The sequence below is a fragment of the Xiphophorus maculatus genome, chromosome 7 (assembly GCF_002775205.1).
Source record: "Xiphophorus maculatus strain JP 163 A chromosome 7, X_maculatus-5.0-male, whole genome shotgun sequence".
NCBI classification, from domain to species: Eukaryota; Metazoa; Chordata; class Actinopteri; order Cyprinodontiformes; family Poeciliidae; genus Xiphophorus; species Xiphophorus maculatus.
In genome coordinates, this window is record NC_036449.1 from 1,992,583 (window position 1) to 2,007,641 (window position 15,059).

The 15,059-nt window shown below is 42.4% G+C and overlaps 1 protein-coding gene across 3 annotated transcripts in view; it reads left to right on the top strand.

Annotated features, from left to right (window-relative positions):
* Positions 1 to 15,059, top strand: part of LOC102223180 (ras-associated and pleckstrin homology domains-containing protein 1-like) — a 67,092-nt gene that overhangs the window by 23,702 nt on the left and 28,331 nt on the right. For all 3 annotated transcript variants that reach the window (XM_023336895.1, XM_023336897.1, XM_023336896.1), the window contains exon 2: positions 2,096 to 2,147. The gene's annotated coding sequence lies outside the window, so the exon portion shown is untranslated. The remainder of the gene's footprint in view (positions 1 to 2,095; positions 2,148 to 15,059) is intronic.

Sequence of the window (15,059 nt, forward strand, 5' to 3'; positions counted from 1 at the left end):
CACGCTGGTGCCACCTGCTGACAGTATATTTAGTGTGGAGACAGCTGCGTGTCTCTGAACATTTTTGTTACCTCATTAGAACATTTTCTTGTTTTATCTCCACCTTGTTGTAGCCTGTAGGCCTCTTACAGCCTTCTGGCTTCTATTTAAGGGTTTTAAATGAACTGGTCAGGGTTAAGGTTAGAGTGGTTGTGTACAGTAAAAAACCAGGCCTGCAATCAACATGCTTTTGAAGTTTCAATATTAAAGTACTAAAGTACTGCTTCCTATTAATGTTTAGAGTTCAACGTGGCGATAAAATGCATGGTAAAAACTCATCGCTCCCTTGTTCCAGTGGGAACCAGGGACTTGGGAACAAGTCAGTGTTAGAGTTATAGATTCTGTTTATCTTTGTGACAAGTCATTATAAAACATGCTGCATCATGATCCTCCTCCTTCATGCTGTTGTCGTCTTTTTCATGGTTTGTGTCAGTGGCAACATCGGGTTGATGATCATGTGACTCATGTGAGGAGAAGAAAGTGTTTCCACTGCAGTTTTGCAAAAATAAATCATTTTTGATACGGCCAAACCACCTCATCCTAGCGGTAAAACATTTGATCAAAAACTTTTTTATTTTCAAAATTGTTGTGTTTCCATTAAGCAAATTTCTTTTCGAAATGTCAAATTGCGCAGCTATATGGTCAATGGAAACACCGCTGTTGGCATTTTTTGTGATGTAACCAAATGTAATGACTTGCTCATCTAAATCATTGAATTCATACGTTCTTGTCATGGCCTTTGACTGCTAATGTTGCCTCTAAAACATTAACAAAGCCACTTTTAACAGCACAGTGATTTCCATGGTGGTGCCACGATGGGAATAAATCCTGTTGTTAAATTTCCTCTCATTCCACAGTCAACCGATCATAGAATCATAACAAAGAGGAAAGGAAATGGGTGATTCTGGGTTTGGTGGTTGGCAGGAGAATGACACTTGGTTGAACTTGACTGCATTGTGTCAAATGTACAGTTTGGTGCGAAGGGTTTTATGAGGCTGTACAGTTGGCAAGCAGTTGGTAGCACTGTTGCCTTGCAGCAAGAAGGTCCTGGGTTCAATTGCCAACCTGGGGTCTTTCTGCATGGAGTTTGCATGTTCTCCCTGTGCATGCGTGGTTTCCCTCTGGGTACTCCGGCAGTCCAAAAACATGACTGTCAGGTTAATTGGTTTCTCTAAATTGTCTTAGGTGTGAGTGTGTGTGTGCGTGGTTGTTTGTCCTGTCTGTTTCTGTGTTTCCCTGCGACAGACTGGTGACCTCTCCAGGGTGACCCCGCCTCTGACCCAAAACGTTCGCTGGAGATAGGCACCAGTACCCCTCCTGACCCCACTAGGGACAAGGGTGTTAGAAAATGGATGGATGGGTTTTATGATATCAGGGGGGGGGGGGGGGGGGGGGTTCATTTTAAATTCCTTAGTTCCAGGATAATGAGCTCTTTATATTTCAGCTTGCCAAGACATTTTGGATAATTTTATTCTCTTGAGTCTTTGGAAACAGTTTGGAGACATTCCAGCAGAGCTCCACAGATCAAAGGTCTATAAAGACATGATTGAGTTTAGCTTAGAGCAACCTGAATGGTCTGCACGGAGTCCCAAGCCCAACCCAGTGGAACACCTTTGGTATAGAGTGGAGGCTCTGAGCCAGAGTACCTCGTCCAACATCAGTGTCTGACCTCACACATGTACTTCAGTCATAAACACCTGCCCAGAAGAGTTAAACCTGCTAAAGCTGCAAAGGACAGGTTAACACCATGTTAAACTTTAAGGATTAGGAATGGAGCATGTTTCTGTGAAGGCATGTCACTTTAACAGCTGAAATGTAGAAGAACAATTTTAGTAAACAGTGATTTAAAATGTATCAAAAATTTACTGTGAAAATGAAGTTACACTTCTGTTCTGAGGATATTGATAAAATAAGGGCATTAAGCATCAGAGCCATATAAAAAAATGGCAATTGTATTTTCTACTAAAACATCCATCCCTATATGGAATATTTCACTTTCTGTCTTAAGGAAACCTGATTGTAGAGTTGAAACCTCTCCTCTGCTCTGTGCCTGCAGGGTGACTGAATCGGTGCTCCTGGAGCTGTGCTGAGCCGTTTGCAGACCAAAGGTGAGCAGCATTACTCCACACAGATCAGTGTACTTCACACTGCTGCTACTGTTGTGCATTTTATGCAAGCGTCAACAGACTTGGCTGAGGATTTCCTCCTGGGACCTGCACCAGTTTCAGTCCCCACTGCTCTGATCCAATTCTAGGAATTCAACAGAGAATCCAGGACAACATTCATCAGAGTTTTACTAACTCTACCTAGCCAGTTTAAGTTGAGCAGGGCTGACGGTGTATGAGATATAGAAAGAATATAGTGTAGCCTGAGGAGCAGCTGATGAGGGAGCAAAACAGGAGAGAAGTGAATAAATCAGGAAGTGAGGGGAGCTGTGAGGAGGATGAAGAGCAAAAACACACCGATCAAAATGGAGGCATGAAGGCTTATGAGCTAGATTTTTTTAACACAATCCTTGAGTGAGAGAATAACTACGGTTTGGAGAGTTCTGGTTCTGATTCTTAAGAACATGACAGACGTGAAGCGGTCATGTAACTACTAGAGATGGACTGATCCACTGTTTTCACTTCCGATACCAATATTGATATCTGAGGTTTAGTATTGACTGAATTTACTAAAATGTTTTATTTTTTTTAAACACAGACATAAATGTACTGAATTATAAATGCATTTGCTAACTCTGCACCAGCACACTTAAAGACACCAGTAGCTTCACAAGCTGTTGTTTTTCCATGTTGGTCAAACTTGTAAAACCAACTTTAATTTGTTCAGTCAGTGCAGTTAAGAGTAGAACAGCTAATGTAGAATAAATGATAAAGAAACTGAGACTGACAAAAACAACAAGTTGACTACTTTGGTCAAACATGTAAAATTAAATTGTAACAAAATGGTTCAGAATGCATTTAGGAATTCTACGCATAATGTAAAAATAATAAAGCATGACGTCACTCAGAGCACAAAGCATAGAGTTAGACTGAATAGATCTGCCTTTATGTATCAGGCATATTGTCACAAATTTTAATTAATAAGGATATTAATGTCAGATTGGTGCATCTGCAGTAACTACACAGAGATAAATTGTGGAAGTTAGGTTAAGAACACTAAAGATATTTAGAGTGTTGACGGTAAAGGAGAGTGAAGTTGCCAAGAAAACAACTTTGGGGTAACCAGAAGTATGCAGGACGTCCACATGCACAGTGAGATGGTGTTGAGGTGTGAGGTAGGTAGGAGTGGGGGTGGGATTATGTCGGGGATCAACTCTGACCCCCTTTTTGATCCCAGAAATGATGGGTGAGTGGACAAATAAGGTCTTGCAGAAGTCCTCATGTTCTATATTTGCTGATGACCTTGAGGTCTGTGGTGAAAACAGGAGGCAGCTGGAAGAGTCCGGGATGAAGGCATGCTCTGAAGAGGAGAGCAACGAGACAGTAGACGTGCGAAACAGAGGGAGAAAGGTGGAACAGTGAAGCTGCATGCGGCAGAGGCATTGAAGGTAGCTGATTCCCCCAGGGTCAACCATTAAGTGCAGAATTGCACAAAGTTCATGCAGAGTGGATGGAGATGAGTGTGGTATGGTTCAGAGATGGTGACAGTACCAAGAAAAACAGAACCTGGAGATGGTGATCCAGAGAATTCCTGTAGAACTTTCCAGCATAGGCATGATTAGAAATGAATACATCAGAGGGAACAGTTTGGACATAAAGTGTAGAGAGGCAAAGCTGGTCATTTTGACCTGCACAGGGACAGTGGATATGTTGGGAGATGGGTGTTGGACTGCAGAGAAGGTTTGTGGATGTGGTAAAGCAGGACATACAGAGGGTTTGTGGAAACATGAGGCAGATGATCTATTGTGGTGTGACCATAAGAGGAGCAGCTGAGAGAAGAAGAACCTTGTTTCTAATGGCTGCTGAGCCTCTAAATTAGGGGTGCCCAAAGTCAGTCCTGAAGGGCCGGCATCCTGCATGTTTTAGTTCTCTCCCTGGTGATAGTAACAATCTTCTCAGCATGTCAGTATTTTTCTTAGGCCTCTAATGAGCCATCATTTGATCCAGGTGTGTTAAACCAGGGAGAGAACTAAAACATGCAGGATGCCGGCCCTCAAGGACCCACTTTGGACACCCCTACTCTAAATGGTAGTCGGCAGAGGAGAGAATATCCACCAGATGACTTGTGTTGTAACATCAGCAGAGTTGATGGGGACAGCAGATATTAACACAATGAGGAAAGGCAGTTCTTGGTTCTCTGAAGCAGAACCAAGAGAACTGGGATCACTTCCTTTTTCAGACTGGTTGAAGATGGGATATATAATACAGATGGGTTTAATCATTTCTATATAGAGCATACAGAGAGGATGTGTGCTTGTAGTATTTACAGTTTGGGATTTTGGAACATGTCATATTGAGACTTTACAAAGCAAACCTCTGCGTCCATGTTTGGTTAGAGTGATGTCATTTCCTTTTGCATGATTTACCTAAGGACTGGATGATATGGCTGAAAAACTTATAATGATATAAGCATTTCATTTCAATCGATATCAATAATTATTGATTAGATTTCTGATTTAAGTATCTAAAATACTGCCAAACAGTTGGCTTGACCTTTCCTGTTTTATCCACAGTTTTCTCGTTTTCTTATTTCTCAGCAGTTATGAGGCACGGTGGTGAAACCTGAAACTGCCCAACAGATTGTTGCTAGGTAGCCAAGGAGTGAGTTAGTTGATGCCACCAACCTGGCATAGCTGGTTGTGAGATTTTGAGCAGCTAAAGTAGTGGTGCCCAAAGTGGATCCTGGAGGGCCGGCATCCTGCATGTTTTAGTTCTCTCCCTGGTTTAACACACTTGGATCCAATAATGGCTCATTAGAGACATAAGAAGAACATTGACCTGCTGAAACAGTTGTTACTACAACCAGGGAGAGAACTAAAACATGCAGGACGCCGGCCCTCCAGGATCCACTTTGGGCACCACTGAGCTGAAGCCTTTCCTCTGCCTACATCTTCCAGAATGATGTTTGGTTCTGGATCTGAGTTCAACGCCTATTCTACATATCAAATATTGAATATTCTATTACCTATTGGTATTGATCACATGTCTATCATGATGTATATTGTTATTGATTTATTGTCCAGCCATGATGTGTCTCTGTTCCACACATTTTGGTTCAAGTTTGGACTAACTGTGAACCAATCTTTGAAACCTAACATCACATCCAGATTCCCGTGGTCTTCCTGTGGATGACTGGGAACCAGTTAGTCCAGTCAGATTCTGAAGACTGGCAGGTCTCATATGTTGCACATACCGATGGCTGCTTTTTATATTAACTGCAGACATGTGGCTCAAGTCATACGCTTCAGTTATTTTAGCTGAGGGATACCAAAAGTATAACTCTTACATTGTTGACATTGTGAATGTCACTAATTCAGCTGGAAAGCAGCTTTAAGCTGGTCAGCAGGCAGCTGCTGGCTGGTTGGTTGGAAAACTATGAAGTGGTTTCCAGAAGGCGGATCCTAACTGAGGTATATGGAGCCACATTCATGAGGTTTTGCAGATAATCCCCCCTCTTGTGGGGGTCTGCTCTTTAGACTTCTATTTGAGTTCTGTGAAGAAATAAATGTTTCTGTGATTCCAGGAGCTAGCAATAATACTGTTCTGAGTGCGAGTGTTGTAAACCGGAGGTTGGTACGGTGTGATTCCTGTATATTTAATCAGCAAGTCTTTTGACAAACTGTAGGGGTCAAGTGGAAATGGTGGAAAATGGTAACAATAGCAAATGTGTTGGATGTTCTTCCTCTGTCTTCACGTTAAACACCTCACTGATATGGACGGCTGCCAGCGGAGAGTTTTATTCACCTCTATAGCCACATCCACAATGAAAAGTGTTGTCACCATGACATGGTGGTGCTTAGTTATGGTTCATTCAGTGATTGAAAAAAAGATGGATTTTAGCTATTTCCAACTAGCCAGTCACAGGTCAGAGATACTCAAACTTAAAGAAATGGGTGGATTCTGCTCACTGCCCAGTGAGTCTGTTCATTGCTAGAATGTAGAAATTGTCTGGAAACGGTTTACAGTGCTCACTGAAACTAGCATCTTACATCAGGGGTGTCCAAAGTGCGGCCCGGGAGTCATTTCCAACCCTTAGACTGATTTAGGGGCCGACCCCCCCAACCACAATTTAACATACGATCATATTTGGCAGAACAACACAGGTAGACATTTATATTCTATTTAATTAGTGTATAAGTTTTGCTGACAAATTAAAATCTTAAAATGTTACATAATTTTAAAATGTATTAATCTTATAAGGACACTTTTTGATGTCTTTAATTTAATAGTAAATGGTTCACAAATAAGGAAAATCTCTTACACAAAAACAAACCTGGGGACGCTGAAACCTGCATCTAATTGACTTGTTGAACTTCACTAACTGCAGCAAACATCTTCAAACAAAGAGTGATGCAAATCCTGTTGCTGAGACGGGCTGTGTGTGTGTGTGTGTGTGTGGGGGGGGGGGGGTGTCACAGTCTGTTACATATAGAGGCATGTAACACCAACTACACTCTAGCCACAACAAGCTGTAACACCGGAAGCCGTCACTGAGTGAATAATGAAGGGGTGCGGAAACACACTGTGTTGGTGTGTGCAATGGGAGCAGGTTCAAAGGTCACGAGATTTTTCCTCGTGACCTTTTCAGCCAGAAATGTTTGTGTGTTTGGAATTATTCTTCTCTGTAATGAATTTAGCCTCAAACCGAAAGAGCCGTTTATTCAAAAGCAAACACCCTGAAGGTACACACAGAGTGGAGGTGTGGGCTTTGGTGAAGGAGTGCCTCTGTTTGTTCTTTATCAGGGAAAGTTGTGTCTGGCAGGTTGTTCACAGCTGGACTGACGGTTTTCTGACCGGCCTCTCCACCTTAGTTTCACTGACACCAGGAGCTGAGACTGTTCTTTCTAGTTGCTAACCTGGCTAACGAATCTGTCCAGATGTTTTTCAACAAACATTGCTATTGCTTGATACTCTTGATAAAAAGAAAAAAAATAATCCACTAGAGGTGCAGAAAAAAAAAAGATTTTATAGAGAATAGCAATTTGTAGTCCTGGGAATTCTGAATCGATTTAAAATGCTCCAAAATCAATTTTAGATTTTAGTCTGCTTAATTTGTTGTAAACTTTATTTAACTAACTGAATTATTGCCAAGTTTAGTTACAAAATTGTTAAAAATTAAAAATTGCTGAGTTTCCATCAAGCAAATCTATTTCTGTAATTTTAATTGGCGGAATTTTTTGATTAAATGAAACGCGGCTAGAGAAGCCTCCATGTCCGACCAGAATCTGCATCAGGCCACCTGAAAGTCTCTGGGTGGGTGAAGTAACGCCCACTGACTGCAAAGCAAAACCGATCGACTGATCAAAATATCAGTCACAATAAACACTGATGGGAATCAGGCCAGTTCTCCTGTCTGGTGATCAGACAGAAATATCTGATTGGCTCATTATAAAGTGACACAGATTTAGCACAGAAAAGTCCAAATAAAACTCATTGTAGACCAAAATAATACTCATATTTTAGTGTCTGTAATTTTTTTAAATCACAGACTATACTAACATTATTATTATTATTATTAGTGTATGAGGGTGTGCATACTCATGGACCCAGCTCTTTGTATTTCTAACAGTTTTCCCCTGGTCATGTTTCAGTTGAATTGTACAGGATATGCAGAAAATTAATGGAGAAAAAAATTGAGACTAGAAATAGTGTTTGACATTGTATAACCTGTCAGTTGAAGAGTGTTGTGTACACATTTTAAATGTTTTAACATTTTTTATTGCTTTTACAAATCAATTCTGATTAAGATTGTTAGGCATTTTTTGTCATGCAATTACTTCTAAGTTATATATTTGTATTTAATTAATGGATTTTGTATATTTTTCTGTCAAAGAATCCCAATTTTGTTAATAATGATTGATTTGTAGGAGTAAAGGGTAAAACATCCAGGGGGTGAAAACCTTTCATAGGCATTCTATCAAATTCCTAATGTTCCTAATGGATGTTTTACTAATATATTAATATACTAATATTGCTTACATAGCCACTAGCTGCTGCCCTGGTGGGTAAGAATCCGATCCAGTAAAGGCCTGATGCAGGACCTGAGACATGCATCATCTTTCAGCATGTTGCTGGTAACCAACTACCTACGTTACCATAGTAACAGATTCTAAGTTGTCTGTCATATTTATAGACAGCAATAAAGGATGTGAGAGCAGCTTTAATGTTTCCTGCTTCCCTCCATCATGCAGCTCTGCCTGGTCACCAGCAGCACTGCTGACCTGCTGGGCCCGGTTCTTCAGCCCAACAGAACCAAACTGTTGTCGGGGGGAGGTGTGGGGGCGCCGTCCCCACCTCTCTGTAAATCCATTCAGCTGTATCAACTTCCTGCTGCCTCCTGTTTGTTTCTGTACGAGTAAAAATAGAACTCATTTGTTCTGTCTGTAAATGTGTGTGTGTGTGTGGGGGGGGGGGATTGGGTGTGTCTGCGTGTGTGTCAGTGTCACATTACATGGCAGCAGCTGAGTACCTCAGGGATCTGCTGGGTTTTTTGGGCTGAGGGGCAAATACACACAAACACACAGCAGTGTGTCATTTTTGTCAGATATTGTGTGTTGGTGTGTGTGTGTGTGTGTGTGTGTGTGTGTGTGTGTGTGTGCTCTGAGATCCTTCCCCTCGGTGTGTGTCAGCTGAGCTCCAGCATAGTGGAACATAAAATCATCCCAGACTGTGTGTTTTCTCCCTTCCTTGTATTGAGAGATGGAGGCAGATGTCGATACGGAGCGGGGAAACCAACAGGAAATGATGTAATCCCAGATGCAGGTCTCAGGGGAAGTGATATAATGGTTGCTGGATCAGCAGGCAGCTCCTCACTCGTCCTCAGCTTCCTGTGCCCCCCGCCCCTCTTCCTGTGTGAGAGGACCTGCACATTCTGCAGTTATATGTGAGCCTGGCCTACAGGATGAAGACCACTGGATCTGCTGCTGCTGAAATTACTTCTGTTATCAAAACAGTTGAGTTATTATTCATTGAAACACATTTGGATTCACAGTTTGGAGTAAAACGCAAATATTTGTGTAACGCAGCTTCAGTTCGGAGGGTTTTAACATAAAATCTCCAAGTGTTTATTTACACTCAGTGCATAAGACAAGAAGACATGATGTTGGGCTTATATAAGACACTTTTGTAATATTATTTAGATTATATGAATATCAGTAGACTTACTTTACTGTCCTTGTATAAAGACACAACAGTCAATTTGGCAATCAAATGTCATTGCTTGCCTGGCTACCAACGTACACAAAAAGCAACAGAAAAACAGTTTGTGTGCCTTTAGTACATTTACACATATTCAAGTGTTACTGGTGCAGGTTAAAAGAAATATAGAATAAATATATGAATAATAATATATTGCTTAATATATATGACTTAGCATTTTCAGACAGAAAAATCTCCAATATGGGTTTTCTTTTATTATCCAGTTTTATTTTAGATGAGAAGAATAATATTCAGCCTCTCTGAAAGAAAGCCCCACCTTTACACTGAAAGAAATGTAAAAAAAGAAAAAAAGCACAGCAGTCATCATTTTTCAGATATTGAGATATCATATTATATAGTCCAAATATGTTTTTTGTGACTTAGACAGTCTTCACTGCTGCATTGTTACAACAGTAGGGCAGGATTGAAACTGTGTGTCAGGAAATCATCTCCACTCTAATTAAAGCCATGCTCTGTCATCTCCAACATTCACATTTCTCTGCTGGGGAAAATGAAAAAAAGACTACAAAAGCTGCTTCCTGCAGAGCCGAGGAGAACAGTGTGCATGAAACGGTTTTTACTACAGATTCACTGTGGGACCTGGCAGGCCACACACACACACACACACACACACACACACACACACCACAGAGCAGAGCAGCGTCTGGGTGTCACAGTATGAATCCTTTTGCTAATTATAAACCTGTCGCAACACCACAACGCAGTACAGGCACCATGTGTGGAGTGTTTACAGAGTCTGGTTCAGCAGGGGAAATCATTGAACAGGTTACTAGACTGTTTTTGTAGTGTCAGCAACAACATGGAGGGTCATAAAGTGCCGAACGGGCCAGGGTTCTACTAGCATAAGAAAACACTTATACCTGCCTACTTTAATTGTTCAAACACCAAATATACCTTACTCGGCTTCAATGCACACGGTGGAAGCCGTCTTAGCACTACCGCAGAAGCTAACATCTACAGTCTGAACTGACTGCATGTCAAGTAGCATTTTGCCAAAGGTACGGACTCTGGAGCAGAATTAAAACAGCACAAACGTCCAGATGCTGACCAGGTTTTTTCCCCTATATATGAGGCTACATTATGGTGGGGGATAATGATGTTTTCAGATGATGGATTGAAGATTCTGTTCAAAGCTGTGATATAATTTTGGAACATAACTCTGCTTTAAATGTTCTCCCTGACAAGTTTGCTGCACTCTTTAGTCTTTGTGATGCTGTTTGTTGGTTAATGTTCCCCAACAGGCATTTAGATTTATTTACATTTACTGGAGTACTGGTGTCCCTAAACTGCCTGTCAGGTTTAGTCTGACATAAAATCCCAATAAAATACATTCTGGTTGTAATGTGGCACAATGGGAAAAGTTTCAAGTTATGAATGACTATAGAAGGCTCTGTACAAGCTGCTATAGTACATTACATTAGCCTGTGTTGCTAACAGCAGCTAGCCTGTTCACTGATTTTCCCCTATATACTTTTCTTGGAACTGGAGCCTGCTCACACTGGGTATGACATCATTTCTGGCCTTTTTATGTGATTATCTGATAACTTCCATCTAAGTCTAAAATCAGAACTAACAGGAACTCAAACTATTCAAATCATATCGTCACTATTTGAATCTGCGTGTCTGCAGATCAAACAGAGCACCACTTCCTGCTTCAGTGTAACTGAGACCGGATTGAAAGGCACGGACCAAAAAGCCTGTCATGGTTTCAGAAAATGGCCTTCCTGCAGGGTGTGTGTGAGAATCAAAGGGAAACATCTCAACTGGCAACCTAAATCACTGCACACTCCTTTCTTCCTTGGTTTTGATTTATAGCTTTACTTTACAAAAAAGCCAACATTCAGGCTTAAAAATACTCAACCGTGGTGTGTGTGTGTGGGGGGGTGCGTGTGTGTGTGTGTGTGTGTCCTGATATAGAGCCGTGGGAATGGGCCACATTCAGTGCCGCTCGAGGGGACTTTAAAGCCTTCTCTGTTGTTGCTATGCTGTGGCCACAGACCAGTTGAGGCTGTGTGGGTTACTGGGAGCTGCCCAGTACTCATGAGGAAGTTGCTCGAAGGCACATGAGCAGCAGATGTTGGAGTCCAGAGGGAGGTGACATGGCTCCAGCTTTCCTTTCAGAGCTGTGTGTGAACTTCTAACAGTGTGTCTGTTCTGTTCTTTCTCACATCCACATGTCTGTTCCTCATGTCCCCGTCTGTCCCGTCTGTCTTCTGCTTGTCTGTGTTTTTCCCTGCACGTCTTCATTTCTCCTCCTCCGAGAGGAGCACAGACTGAAGTATGTTCCACTCTCCATCCTTTGCTCCTCTCTTCCCTTCGCCTGCCCCTCTCTGAATGACGGCTGCACCTCACACACCATGCAGCAGCAGCACATTCCTCTGGAGAACTGAAGAGGAGTAAAAAGATGCACAACTCGGCAGAAGTTGTGCATCTTCTGCCGAGTTGGGAAAGCTTTTTCCCAGCTTTTGTGAAAAAGCTGGGACAGAATAACATTCATTAGACGAACTAGCATTAGGGACAGGATGAGTGTGTGAAGGTGGATTCCGTTCCCTCTCCTTCACTTGTCGTGCTTTTGGATTCAGCAGATTGTGGTTTCACTACATGTCCATGTTTCTGGAAATGAGAGATCCTGGAGGACATGTTGCTTTATGATCTCTGCTGATTATGTGATCAGACCTCCTGCTCATCAACTGATGCTTCGTTTCCACTGAGTGGTACGCAGCGGGTCGCAGCAGGTCGCAGCAGGTCGCTGCGGTTCAGAACGCTGTTTTATGGTGTGGTGTAATCAGGAGAAGGATTCTGTTTCCAGTTGGACTCTCACTGTGCAGACAGGGTTCACCCAGGGGTGTCCAGAGTTAGTCCACCAGGGTTGGTATCCTGCATGTTTCAGTTCTTTTCGTCTGCAGAGGCCTTCTAATCTTCATCATTTGATTCAGGTGTGTTGAACCAGGAGCAGAACTAAAACATACTGGGCACTGGGCCTCTAGGACTGATTTTGGACACACCTGGGTTTTCCTTAAACTTCATAGTTAAGCTCTACTTAGTTTTGGTCTGTTAAAAAAGCAAATAAAATCTACAGAAGGTTGTGTTTATAATGTGGTATAATGCTGAAATCACAGGTGTCAAACTCCAGTCCTCAATGGCCGCTGTCCTGCAGTTTTTAGATGTGCCACAGGTACAAAACACTGGAATGAAATGGCTTAATTACCTCCTTCTTGTGTAGATCAGTTCTCCAGAGCCTTAATGACCTAATTATTCTATTCAGGTGTGGTGCAGCAGAGACACATCTAAAAGTTGCAGGACTGCGGCCCTCAAGGACTGGAGTTTGACACCCCTGCCTTAGATAAACACAGTGTGACAATGGGGGGTTGCTCCTGATTTCCTTAATTTTAGAAAATCGCCCGATACTTATATGAAACTGATCTCAACCACTGATCTTATCTGCCTCAGCAAATATCTAATAATCAGCCACTGTCCTCTTCTGGTCTGCTGGGAGAGAGGTTTTACTGACCAACCCCACCTGGTCATGTCTGCACCTCACTGTTGCCAACTCAGCTATATTTAGCAACATTTAATAAAAGTATTGGCCCAAATCGGAATCGGCAGCTCAGCTTTTCTAAAGATCGGTTATCGGCCAGAAAACTGTAGCCGGTGCAGCTCTAGCGACTCTGAAGGTGTTCGTGTTATGGCTGCAGGAAATCAAACTTCTGCTGTGATGAAAGTATGATTTATCAACGCTCCCATGGATTAAAATGCCTGGAGAGATGAAGGAACTGATGAGGAGCGGGAAATACGGAAAGGAGGAAGAGAAAACAGTGAAGAAGGGTAATTATGTTGGAGAAACGATGCAGAGGTGGGAGGAGGAACGCAGGAGAGGAGGATGATTGCACGGTTTCAGTCTGACAGACACGAGGAGTGTGGCTGCAGGAGCAAAGTAATTACTGTTTACTTTGGACACACACACACAAACACACACACACACACACACACACACACACACACACACACAGCACTTAGAGTCCATCACTCTGACCTGCTGTCTCAGCTTTGCTGCGTTGAGAGCAGCATCTGACAGGCTGATGCTGGGGAGAAGCTGCAGACGGCCGAGCTGCTCTATTTCTATCACGTTGATAAGAGATCATGGATCCACTGACATCGGGCCGAACAATCACAGGATTAAAAGTTCTGGAGCAGAAAAACAGACTCGATGTTTAGAAACCAGACTTCAGAAGATGAATTGTTCTGTCTTCTGAAAACATGTTTCCAAAAGTTACCAAATCATCAAAGAATCTTCATGTTGAGCTGCCTTGTTGTAGAGTCCTGACTTAATGCAGAGGACATTTTCAAAGTGTTGAACAAAAAATGCCTTCCAAGGTTGATGTGTGTGGTGACGGCGGCCCAGCAACGCTCTGCCATGCTGGGCCTGGAAAGAAAAACTTCATTAGTTGGTCTGCGTCCAAACTGCAGCAGCTGGAAACGGCCGAATGTTGCAAAGCTCCTGCACTCTCTCTCAGCCATCCCCAAACCACACACACACACACACACACACGCACGCCCTCACACACAATGAGCCTATCCTCCAGCATAAAAACAGACCTCGCGAACCTCAGGGATCTAATTGTAGCGCTGCTCCTAACTGTTTGTGTGTATGTTGTGTTTCTCCTTATGTTTGCATAAGGGTGTGTTCCATTCTGCTCTCTAATCTTGTTGGCGTGCGGGGGTGTGCGTGTGTGTGTGTGTGTGTGCTGGCTGTAAATCTCCAGGGAGGTTATGGCTGAGCATCTACTCAGGAACAACACACGTTTGTCCTGGGTGAGACTCAGGGGTCGCCTGCAGGAAGGAATCAGGTAGGAGGCAGAAAAGGCCAATAGAACTGGTGAGCTATGTTAGATTATCAGTTCACTGTGGGAAGATTTTTTAATCTATCTGAGTGTTTTCAAAGTGTCTGTGGTCTGAATGCTGAATGTCGTCTGACTTTTACATCAGTGATGTGAGATTTGCATCATAACTGCACCAGAGGAAGTCAGACACAGTAAATCAGGACGTAAACAATGGCTGAAAATCCTAATTATAAACTTATGAAAGAGGTCTGTGTGAGTGAAGCGCTCCACATCCCGATCCCACCACTCTTAGCTCCAACTCCATCCAAACACACTTCTCTACAGAAGAACAGGGGTGATGGTGGAGAGGGTGGTTGGAGTTCTGCAGTTTGCTGGTTCGATCCCCGCTCCACCCGCCTCTGTGTCCTTGGAGCCACATACATGTACAAATCTATTTACCATTTACCAAGTTGCAGTCAGTACTTCACTTAGTTGCAATTTCTTTCTTTTACGCTCTTTCATATCATGATCTGGTGACAACACTGTCAGTGTTCTTCCTACTGCTGGCTAGTAATGGACAGCTAACCCAGTTAATTAATCTAACGTTGACTAGTTTCTGGAAGAAAGGGTTGAACAGCCTAAAATATATCATTTTTATTCATATTTAGCTACTGGTTAATATAATTTGTCACTCTTTTATTCTTTTGTGCATCAGTCCAAAGGTTGGGATAAAATTAAAACTTTTTTTTTAGAATACATTGTCTCTAACAGAAACCAGCTTCAAATGAACAATGCCTGGAGTCCAGGAAGTACTGAC